This window comes from Cupressus sempervirens, chromosome 9, assembly GCF_028749045.1.
Source record: "Cupressus sempervirens isolate cs-2001-9-10 chromosome 9, ASM2874904v1, whole genome shotgun sequence".
NCBI classification, from domain to species: domain Eukaryota; kingdom Viridiplantae; phylum Streptophyta; class Pinopsida; order Cupressales; family Cupressaceae; genus Cupressus; species Cupressus sempervirens.
Window position 1 is genome coordinate 648,657,535 of NC_143126.1, and position 12,523 is coordinate 648,670,057.

Genomic DNA, 12,523 nt, shown 5'->3' on the forward strand with positions numbered 1-12,523 from the left:
GTAACTCAAATGTTGTCAATCTTCTAACTAGAGCATCCAAAGATATTTTATTATTTGGATCACATCTCATTTCTTTAATAGTAGATACTCTAATTGCATAAATAGGAAGAAGAGTTCTAAGTACCTTGCTTACAACTGTTTTCTCTTGAATTTCTCCTCTAGATGCTTTGATTGCACTTACACTTGCTTTGATTCTTTCCACATATTTGGAAATGTTCTCATCTTCTCTCATTCTCATCTGATCAAAATAACCTCTAAGACTTTCAGCATTAGCTCTTCTTACATTTTCATCTCCTCCATATATATCTTTCAACTTGATCCACATCTCATAAGTTGTCTTGCAGTCTTTGACTTTATCAAATTTGACATAACTAAGAGCAAATAAAATATCAATAATCATGATGTTATGATTCTTCTTTTTAGCAATATCTTCAACTAATAATGTTCTAGTGGGAGTCTTGTATTCAATATCAAGATACTTGCATCCTAAGTCACTGATGGTAGCCAAGTGTAACCTCATAAGTCCTTGCCATGTTGCAAAATTGTCTTTGTTCAGCTTGGGGATTTCTCTTCTGTAAGACATCCTGATCTTTAGCTTAGGTCCTTGAAACCTTCTCTGCAAGCACCAAGAGCTCTGATACTAGTTTTTGGAAATATAAGATGAGTAACTGAGAGGGGAGGGGTGAATTAGTTACTACAAAAATAAATCCCAGATCCCTTAGATGTCAATACAAAATGCAAAGTGAAAATTGAATATTGCTGAAGCTCGACAAACACATACAGAATGTTGTAACTTGGTAAATGCTTGACATACAAACTTTAGATGTTATCAGTGATTACCATTATTTTACTAAGTTGATTGCACTTACACTTGCTTTGATTCTTTCCACATATTTGGAAATGTTCTCATCTTCTCTCATTCTCATCTGATCAAAATAACCTCTAAGACTTTCAGCATTAGCTCTTCTTACATTTTCATCTCCTCCATATATATCTTTCAACTTGATCCACATCTCATAAGTTGTCTTGCAGTCTTTGACTTTATCAAATTTGACATAACTAAGAGCAAATAAAATATCAATAATCATGATGTTATGATTCTTCTTTTTAGCAATATCTTCAACTAATAATGTTCTAGTGGGAGTCTTGTATTCAATATCAAGATACTTGCATCCTAAGTCACTGATGGTAGCCAAGTGTAACCTCATAAGTCCTTGCCATGTTGCAAAATTGTCTTTGTTCAGCTTGGGGATTTCTCTTCTGTAAGACATCCTGATCTTTAGCTTAGGTCCTTGAAACCTTCTCTGCAAGCACCAAGAGCTCTGATACTAGTTTTTGGAAATATAAGATGAGTAACTGAGAGGGGAGGGGTGAATTAGTTACTACAAAAATAAATCCCAGATCCCTTAGATGTCAATACAAAATGCAAAGTGAAAATTGAATATTGCTGAAGCTCGACAAACACATACAGAATGTTGTAACTTGGTAAATGCTTGACATACAAACTTTAGATGTTATCAGTGATTACCATTATTTTACTAAGTTGCAAATACATAAAAAAAATAGTATGAAAACATTTGACACTAGGATTTAATGTGGAAACCCAATTTAGGAAAAACCACCAATTGTAACTAGTTACTGTTTTCACTCTTCTGAAGTGAGCCCTGTTAGGAGCCAACTTTGTTAAAGGTTACAAAACACACTGTTAGGTGTGACCATGTTAAAGCATTTAATCACCCTATTAGAAGTGGCCTTGTTAGAGGTCTTTAGACAATTCAATAGAATTGCCACCTTGTTAGAGGATTTGCAAATAGCTGTTAAGCCAACTCTGTTAAGAGATTTAGATCAAAGATGACCTGAATTGAATGCAACTGAATTATCAATTACAGATTTTATTTTGGCTTGTACTTGATCCTTCCTAATTGAATATAGTTTTTTTGCTTCACAAGGATATTCTACTTATCTTTCAAATTCGCTTCCTCTTCTCATCTTCAATAACATATTCGTGCTTCTTTTTTTTTACATTCACATAATCACACTTTGAAATCACAACTTGACCTTATACTTATATCTTCCATTTTGTCAAATCAGATCAAATACAACTTAGAATAATTAATATTCATCACCTTAGTTGGTTGGAATCAATAGATAAATCAATTAAGCTTAATATACCAAAATAAGAAAATCCTTCATTAGCCGACCCAACTCAGTAGAAACTAACTCATAAATGATTTCCTTTGTTAACCAACAGAAGCTTGTTTAACATTGCAAACTCGTGAAAATCCTTTGGCAACTAAGTGAGCTTGGTTAGCACTAGTTCCATCCAACTTTCCTTCATTACCTAAGTGAGCTCAGTTAACACTCACTTTCTACATACTTTTCCTTTGATGCTTAAGTGAACTTGGTAGACACTGCCTTCTAAACTAGGTAATCACAAGAATGCTCGGTGGACACAGAAAACTGTCTTCACTGCCTAAGTGAGCTTGACATATACTGACTAATAATGATATGGCATTTTTGTAACATCAAAGACAACACACAATTAATCAATTGTATCCAACAGAGATAACTTATTATATCTATATTTATCTGATGAGACATGTTTGTTTGCACAACATGAAGATATTTGGTTATGGCACAAGAGGTTATGTCATATAAATTTTGACAATTTGGTTAGCATTAGTAAAATGAGAAAAGTAAGAGGTTTTTCAAAAATAAAGAAACGTGATAATGCTATGTATAAATAATGTCAATTGGGAAAAATGAAAAAGTCTAGTTTCAACAGCAAAACATATTCATCTAATGATATTTTAGAATTGGTTCATACTAACTTACGTGGACCTATTGATGTTCAAAGCTATTGTGGAGACACATATTTCATTCTATTTGTTGATAATTACTCTAGAATGATGAATGTGATGTTTATTAAAGAGAAATATGAGGTGTTTTAGCTATTTAAGTGGTATTTGGCTAGAGTTGAAAAAGAGACAGGTAAGAGTTTGAAGTGCTTGAGATTTGATATAGGTAGTGAATTCATTTACATATTATGTAATGACAGAGGAATCAAAAGACATATGTCTACACCTAGGATCCCTCCTTAGAATGGAATAGTTGAAATAAAAAATAGATCAATTATAGATTGTGTTAGAACATTGACGATGGATAAAAATGTGTCATAGAAATATTGGAGAGAAACTATAAGTACAACTATTATACTCTAAACAAAGCAAAAATCAAGAAAGGTACAAATGCTACACCTTTTGAATTATAGTATGGGTATGCACCTAATGTGAAATATTTCATAGTTTTTGAAGCAAATATTTCATGCATAAAGATAGTAGAAATGGAAAACATGATGCTGAAAGTGATGAAGGTATATTCGTAGGATATTCCACTAAGAGAAAAGCTTATAAATATTTGAACTCTAACACTAACAAAGTTGTGGAAAGTCCAAATGTGACAATTGATGAATATACAAAGAAAAATGAAGTTGGATGTAATACATAACCTAAGGACTACTATTCATTCATATATGTGAATGATAATGCTTCAAGAACTCCACCTAAACAAGAAAACAAAGTTGCAGATCCTCGACAGACTAGGAATGTCATGTTGCAGTAGCTAGTTGTCGAGTAGTAGACTATGGGTATCGAGCAACAAGGAAATGATGTCAAGTTGTAGATAGAGGAAATCAAACATCAGGAAGGAAATTTTGAGCATGAACCAGAACTTTAATGAGAGAGAGATAATGAGCTTGAAATAATTTTTCAAGATGAACCTGCTCAAGAACAAAGAAGAAAAGAGCATATGTTAGCAAAATATGTGAGAAGACATCATGCACCTGAACAAGTAATTGGAGATAAAGAGTCTGGTGTTATGACAAGAAACAAACTTAGAAGTAATACATGCTTACTTTGTGAGTTTGAGCCCAAATATGTGAAAGCTGCTTTGGATAATGAAGATTGGATACAAGCAATGAATGAAGAAATTTAAAATATTGGAAAGAATAAAACGTGGTCCCTAGTACCCAAACCTAAAGACAAAAATGTTATTGGAACAAAGTGGGTATTTAGGAACAAGCTAAATGAAAATGGTGAAGTCACAAGGAATAAGAAAAGATTGGTATGCAAAGGATATGTGCAAGAGGAAGGTATTGGCTTCCAAAATATTTCCTCCCGAAGCTCCCATTCTTCAACTTCCTTCAGAGCTGAGGATTCTTGAGACATCAAATCTGGAGTCATGCCTAGGTCCCTAATCTGGCGAGTGACATTATCCAACCTAGCTTGAGCATCCCTCAAATGCTCTTGCAGGTTTCCAAAGCACTATTTGTTCCACCTCTTCAACCTGAACTTAACATGCTGAAGTCTCTTCTCAAATGTGTACATGGAAGTTCCATGCGGAGGCTTACCCTCATACCACCAAGCTATCATAAGGTCTTGCAAGGAGTGATCCCTCAACCACATCAGCTAAAACTTGAAAGAGGGATTCTTGGAGGTCTTGAAAGGGGTGACAGAGAGCCTAATAGGCCAGTGATCAGAGCCTCTCCAATCAAGAATTTTTGAACTGGTAGTCCATCTGCTATGCATCCAATAGTAGGATATTAGGAATCTATCGAGCCTTTCAGAAATAGCCTCCGTCCCACTCCTTCTGTTGTTCCAGGTGAATATACCAGAGTTGGGTTTAACATCAATAAGATTCAAAGAACCAATATTATCTCTAAGCATACTAGAAGAAGGACCCAAACGGGAATGCTCGCCTTTCTTCTCCTCTAGACTCGTAATAGCATTAAAATCTCTAGCCACAATCCAGGGAAGGAAGGGGTCTAGAGAACGGACAAACATAATATGACACCACATATGAGATTTACCTACCAAGTCACTAGGAGCATAAATATTAGAGAATAAGCACCTTTCACCTGTCTCAAAATGAGAAGCCAGGAAGGAGATGGAAGACCTGCTTGCAATCAACCACAAAGGAGTCACCTTCGTAGGATTCCAGAGATAAGCCAAGCCCCCCGAGTTCCCTTGAGCACTTACTCCCTGCCAGCAGCCATGGGGCCAAATCTTTGGTCCATAGTTATTCAATTCATCAACTGAAAGCTTAGTTTCCTGAATGAACAAAACATCTAGAGAATGAGACTCTATCAATCTATGAACAACCTTTTATATAGGGATGCTACTCAACCCCCTCACATTCCAAGATAGAATAATCATTTAGAGGACTGTGAGAAGTGGGAGTCAATGGGCATCACTAACCTCACCTCAACCAAAGTCTCGCCCATCATCTTAACCTTCTCCTGATCCATCTTCCTTCCACTATTAGCAGACTTCTCTGCGGTCCCCTTTTTAAAAGGCTTCTATTGTAAACCTAAAGTGGAAGCAGCTTTAGAGCCTTTTGTATTGCCAGGCACCCCTTTCTTGCTGGGAAGATTTGCAACTGTGGTACCTGGAGCGTCACCAGGATGTGACCCTCCAGGAATATCACAACTAATCTCCTGAACCACTCCATCTAATTGAACTGGCTGGCCTTGTTCTTTCTCAGCAACCTGGACCAAAACCTCATCCTCTTGGAGCTGGGGAGCAGAAAAGGACCCATCACCCAAAGGTAACTCAATAGGGATTCCTTCCTCTTGTACCAAATTCTCTAGAACATCAAACCTATTAAAAGTACCATCATTTTGTCTATCCGTCCAAGTTCTCTTATGCCCCTTTCCTTTATTACGTAGCTTAATTGGGATGAAACCCTCCTTATCTGTAGAGGGACCATTTGGCATCTGAGCCTTACCCTTGTCTTCCTTAGGAGTCAAAACAACGGCCGTAGATGACTGAGAAGTTTTATACCTGGGGCATTTGCGTTGTAAGTGCCCATACTCATGACAAATCCTACATCTGAAGGGTAAAGTCTCGTAGTCCAACTGCTGAACCCATGAAGAAGTGCCCATACAAATTTCCATAGAATCAGGAAGTGGATTATTCAGATCCACTTCCACACAAATTCGAACATATGAAATTACCTTTCGGTCTTGGGTTAGTGTGGCTGACCCAATCGGTTTCCCTAGCAAAAGCGATATTGAATGAAGGAAGTCCTCTCTCCAAAATTCTAGAGGCAATTGAGGAAGCCTAACCCACACAAGGACCCGAGACGGGATCTCCTCAGAGGATTTAAATCCAATGTGCCAGGGTTTGAGGAAAAGCCCAACCTGGTTAAAGAAATATGGGCCTCCCTCAAAGACATTGTTCCTGTCTGACATACTTGAGAAAATGACCAAAAAATAGTTGTTGGCCGTCAGAAGAATTTCCATATCCCCTTCCGGGTTCCATATCCGATGCGCGCACGATTCCAGCACAGGAAGGGAGAGCCGGAGACCCAGAAGTTTACAAATGAGCACATGCTTGCCCCAATACTCCACATCCTCTAAAATCTATTCTGGTTGAATTATTAACACTAGTCGATCATCATATCGCTCCAAACATCCATTCTTCTTCTTGATACGGACAGAATCTTTTGATGATGATGCATGCATCCCAGATGGAGTATTGAAAACCTTACCTTAAGGCCCTCCCCACAACCAAAGAGAGGACTCAGCCATCACTAAATCCTCAGATAAAATTTGAGATGGGACTTTCGATTGCCCCATGAGCAAGGACCAAAATCCAATCACCAATCAATTAGACAGGCCACAAAAACCCACCCCCAGCTGTTTTCCCCACACTAGCTACCCCGGATCAAAAAGGCAACGGACGTAGGGCCGCCCCTACTGGCCTCACCACTGCCTGAGCACACAAAACCCCACCCTTCTACCCCGAAATGGCACAACCTGCTCAGTTCGCCCCTACGGCCCAAACGCTGCGCGGTCGCCTCCACCACTGGACGCCCAACACTGCGCCTAGGGCACATGGGCCCTCGCGCTTGCAACTCTCGCAACGCTCGCCATATCGATGCAAATAGAGTTGTGTAGTGCTTATTGAGTTTCTAATGTTTTATGTTTAATATAGAGTCCTTAGCAATATAATTGAATGGACTAGATATTTTCTTTGCATATATTTTTGTGATTTTACACGCTTAGGAGATAAATATTCATATCACATGAATCTTGAAATGAATTGATTTATTAGAATATGATGAATATACTTATCCACATTATACTACTTCCTTGATATTTAATGTTGATATAAATTTCTAAATAACTAATTTAATTCTAATATATTGTCAACATACTTAAATGGTTCTAGAAACATAAGAAAGATCAAATTGTTAATTATATTACTATAATAGTTATGAAATTTCAAAACTATTATAAAAAGCTATGTGCAAAAAAAATAATTTATTAATTAAAGTGGTAAAATAAAAACTTAATGTATTTTTCAATAAATAGATAATATAGAGACAATATGATACTAGAATATAAACAAATTCTAGAATTAAAAAAACTGACATGTACTTTAAAGAAACATAATATTTATGTGTGATGTAGTTTTTCACTCTACAACTTACCACCCAACTTTGATTTTGAATTTGAATTTTGAATGATGGAGGGCCCTAAGCCTCCAGATCTGCCACCTTGCTCAGACCTGCAACTCGTGCTTGTAGTGTGTAGGGACTTGGAGGACAAATGGGATGCTTGTGGGTCCTTAGGGGTTGATGGAAAGATTGCTAACATAGTTGCATTGGATATTGGAGGCCCTGTTGGTTGTCCTATGGAGAATGGTCAAATGCAAGCAGATGGAACACTGACGGGCTGGAAGAATGCACTTGTGGGTTCATCGATGGTAAATGTCCCTATGAAGGATCCCAAGATTGCCCATGGCCAAGATGGTTTGGTGATCTTCCTCCCTGATAGTTTGGTGGATAATGTGACATCTAGCCTCAAACTTTGTGTTGTGGGCAGATTTGTGGCATTTAGAACCACTATAGAGATGGTGCATAAATGGGTGAGTCAAAAATGGAAGGTCAGGGGCAGTGTTGGTGTCTCTGCAATGCCTAATGGCCTCTTTTGTTTTACATTCACCACGGAGGAGAATATTAACCTCATTCTCTTTGGTACTTGGTATTATGGGAAGCACTGTCTTGTCCTAACAAAATGGCATCCGAGCTTTGATGCTAGCGCAGAGTTGAATAAACTTGCCCCAGTCTGGGTTAGATTACTTGGACTACCCCTTGAATTTTGAGATGATAAGATCCTAAGGTGGGTGGAGAATTCTTTTGGTCATTTTGTCTCAGCGGATAAGGTGACTGTGAATGTCACTTTGAATCAAGCACTCCCTATGGTGGTTACACTGAAGACCAAATGGGAAGAGAAAATCCAGCCTACAGAATATGAGAATGCAGGCCTGTTCTGCCAAAAATGTAGTCAGTTTGGACACCTTATTGTGGATTGCAAGGCCCAAATGCAGAAGGAAAAATAGAAGGAGGGTTCTCTAGGGATTGTTATGGAAACATTGGGGGAATCTTTAGAAGCCTCTAAAAAGGTGGTGGAGTCTACTAATATTCATACTTTGGAGATTCCCTCAACGCTTTCCATGCTAGACAAAAATAAGGTCCTGGGGGATGGGGAAGCTGTGGAGGATAAGATGAAAATGGATGAATACCCCTTTAGAAGGGATTTAGAGGAACTATTGAGTCCACCTAGGGGGGACTAAGGATGATGAGTTGTTGGAGGAAGGTGAAATAGAGGTGAACCACCCTCTTCCTGGCTCCCCAACAAATCTAGGTGGAGACAACGAATAAGAAATTATGGACAAACGTTGTGATACTCAAGAGAGAGTTTGTACCCCATTAAAGATGGTTAATGCCTCCCCAGCAAAGATTGATGCAAAGATTATGGCAAGCATTGATAAGGCTAAAAAGGAGCTTAGCCCTACCTCACCACAAGCTGGGGATAATGGGGAATGGGAGGTTCAGAAAACAAAAAAGGAGGAGGGGGAAGAAATCAGATGTTGGTGCTTGTGGGACAGTTGGAAGATCATCTAGTAGAGCAACTAGGACAAAGCAAGCAGCAAGGGATGCAGCCAATGGTAAGCAACTTACACTGGAGATACCTACTAGAGGTAAGAAATGAAATTCCTATCTTGGAATTTGAGGGGGTTAAATAACCCCCAGAAGCAATATGCTCTGAAGCAATACATATTTCAAGAAAAAGTAGACAGTGTTTTAATACAAGAAACTAAAATGTCTAGTGCTAGCTTTGACAAAATAGTTAGTTATATTTGGCCGGGTGCTGAGTATTTACATATGAAAGTTGATGGTGCCTCAAGGGGTATAGCTACTATGTGGAATCCAAATTCTATGATGGGAGTTGAGGTTTGGAAGGATAGAAATTTTATAATTGCTGATTTCCATTCTAGTATTCATTGTTGGGGGTTGATCAATATTTATGCTTCTAATAGCAAATTAGGGAGGAAGGAAACGTATGATAAACTAGCTAGGATTACTAAAAAAATGAAGGAAAAGCAACTGATGTGTATGGGAGATTTTAATACCCCCCTATATCATTCAAAGAAATTGGGTGGTAATAGGGATTGCCCAGAAAGTTTGCAAGACCTTAATGACTTTATGAGTAGAATGGACTTTATTGATGTGGAACTGAGAGGGAACCTATATAATTGGACTAACAATAGAAAGGGGAAGGACCTTATCCAAGTTAGACTGGATAGGTTAATGGTGATAGGGAATTGGAATAGTCTTGGGAATTCCCATCTTGATAACCTCACTAGAACAACTTCAAATAATTCCCCCATTATTTTCTTGTGGGAGGATGGTTTCAAAAGTGGGCATAAACCTTTCAGATATGAAATAATGTGGCAGTCTCACCCAAAATTCAAAGAGAGAGTTCAAGATTGGTGAAATATAAGGATAGATGGTACTGCTATGTATAGACTAACCCAAAAATTGGATAATATAAGGAGAAATGTAAAGGGTTGGGCTAAGAGTTCATTTGGAGACTTGTTCAAAATCAAAGGTGATGTGGAGGAAAAACTTAAAAAACTCCAAGGGGAAATTGCTGAAGGGATTAACCTAGACAGTGCAACTTAGGAAGAGGAGGAGTATAGAAAAAAGTGGAAGGATATTCTCTTGAGGGAGGAAATTTTTTGGAAACAAAGATCAGGAGTTCAATGGCTTAAGGAAGGGGACAAGAACACTACTTTCTTTCACAGGTCAGCCTCTAACCATAAGAGAAGAAACACAATCAATAGGCTGGATCGTGAAGAGGGAAGGATCTTTAAGGATCAAGAGGAGATGGGAAGACATGCGGTGGAATACTTTAGCAAGTCTTATGTTAAGGACAATAAAACTAGGAATCTGGTGATTAGAAGAAGCTTGATTAATATGATTCCACAAATACTAGGTATGGAGGAAAATAATCACATTCTTGGCAATATTACAGAGGAGGAGGTGAAATGTGTAGTGTTATTTATGAAAGCTTATAAGGCTCTGGGTCCGAATGGGTTCCCTCCCATGTTCTTCCAGCATTTCTGTGAGGTTATTAAATCTGAATTGGTTTGGGCTACTAGGGATTTTTTTAGAATTGGGAAGATGCTAAAGAGGATCAATAAGACCTTTATTTCTTTAGTCCCTAAAATCCCCACACCTTTAAGCCTGCTTGATTTTAGACCTATAAGTTTATGTAATACTATATACAAGATATTTGCTAAAGTCTTGGTGAACAGAATAAAGCCTTTTCTAGATAGAATAATTGGTAGCCCTTAGAAAGGATTCGTTTCGAGAAGACAGATTCTAGATATGGCCATAACCACACATTAGGTTATTTACTCAATGGAAAAAAGCAAAAAACCAGGGATGGCATTCAAATTGGATATCTCCAAGGCTTATGATAAGGTTAAGTGGGATTTCCTCTATGAGGTGCTTGAAAGAGTGGGGTTTAATAACAAGGTTATAAATCTGATCAAGATGATGAATAACTTAGTTCAATATTCTGTTCTCCTAAATAGTTCTCCATGGGGTGCTTTTGGAGTAGAGAAAGGCCTGAGATAGGGTGACCCACTTTCTCCCTACCTCTTCATTATGGTTGCTAAAGTCTTAGGGAGGTCTTTCTATAAACTAGTGAATACTATTTGTGTCAAAGGGGTAAAGCCTGCTACTACCACTCATATTGAAGTCTTACAACAATTTGTTGATGACACATTCCTATTTGGAGAATCTTCAATTATAGAAGCTGAAGCTTGGAAGAATATACTACACAATTATGAAGAAAGTTCAGGACAACAAGTTAATTATCATAAGAGTAAGATTTATTTCTTTAATACTGATGTCTCATTACAAAGGAGGATAAGGAATATCCTAGAATGTCAATCTGCCAGCCTCCCAGATACTTATCTTGGACTACCACTAACCACTAAAGAAGTGACTAATGACTTCTAGAATACGATAGTGGAGAGAATTCAGAGGAAACTTGCAGGATGGAAATGGAAACATTAAGCAATGTTAGAAAAATGCAATTTCTCTCAGTTGCTCTCCAGGGTATTCCAATTTACTTCCTTTCCCTATTCAAAATTAATCAAAACATGGCAGAGAGGATTGAGAGAATACAAAGGAATTTCCTTTGGTCAGGAATAGAAGAGAGAAACAAATTGAGTCTAGTCAATTGGGAGGAGGTGTATAAACCAAAGATTAAGGGGGGGTTGGGAATTAGAAGACTTGAAGACCTTAACAAGGCTCTCCTTACGAAGGTTGACTGGAGATTGGGAGAAGACAATACTGATTGGGGTAATATTATGAAAGCTAAATATCTATCAAATTCACCTTTCAATTGGAATCTTTTTAATAATGACCTCCCAAGAGGGTCTAAAATTTGGATGAATATTGTCAGGAGTAGAGGATTATTAAGGGAAGGGACAAGGTGGATTGTGGCGAATGGTCACAATATCAGATTTTGGGAAGACAAGTGGATGGGAGGGAAACCACTGGTTTTCAGCAAATTTAGAAGATAAATGGAGTTGCTTAAAGAAGATGTGGGTAGAAAGGTTGGGGACTATATTGATCAGGGAAGGAAGTGGAAGAAACTTTGTAAGGAAACTTACTCCCAAGAGGATATTCAGCTTCTCAAGGAGCTAGAAGAGATAATAGGAGAATAGAGATCCTCAACTCTATTCCAGGAGGACATTACGGCTTGGGACTTAACTCCAAGTGGTAGCTTCACTGTAAAATCAACTTAATTACACCTGTTCAGCAAGGACCCCTGCCCACCACTCTGGAGTAAGGTATGGATTAGCAAACCTTATTCCTAAAATCAATTTCTTTTGGTGGAGGATTCAACATGGAAATTTTTTAACCTTAGACAACTTGAAAAGAAGGGGCTTTTATATAACAAATTTTTGTTATCTCTGCAAGGAAAAGGAGGAGAGTATTTCTCACATATTCATGGAATGCTAGTATGCTTTAGAAATATGGACTAGGGTCTAGGAGAGATTTGGTTTGGACTGGGTTATGAAAGATAATCTGGGGCAATTTGTGGAAAACTAGAGTTGTCCCTTTTATCACCCTAGATTGATTTTTCTGTGAAAAA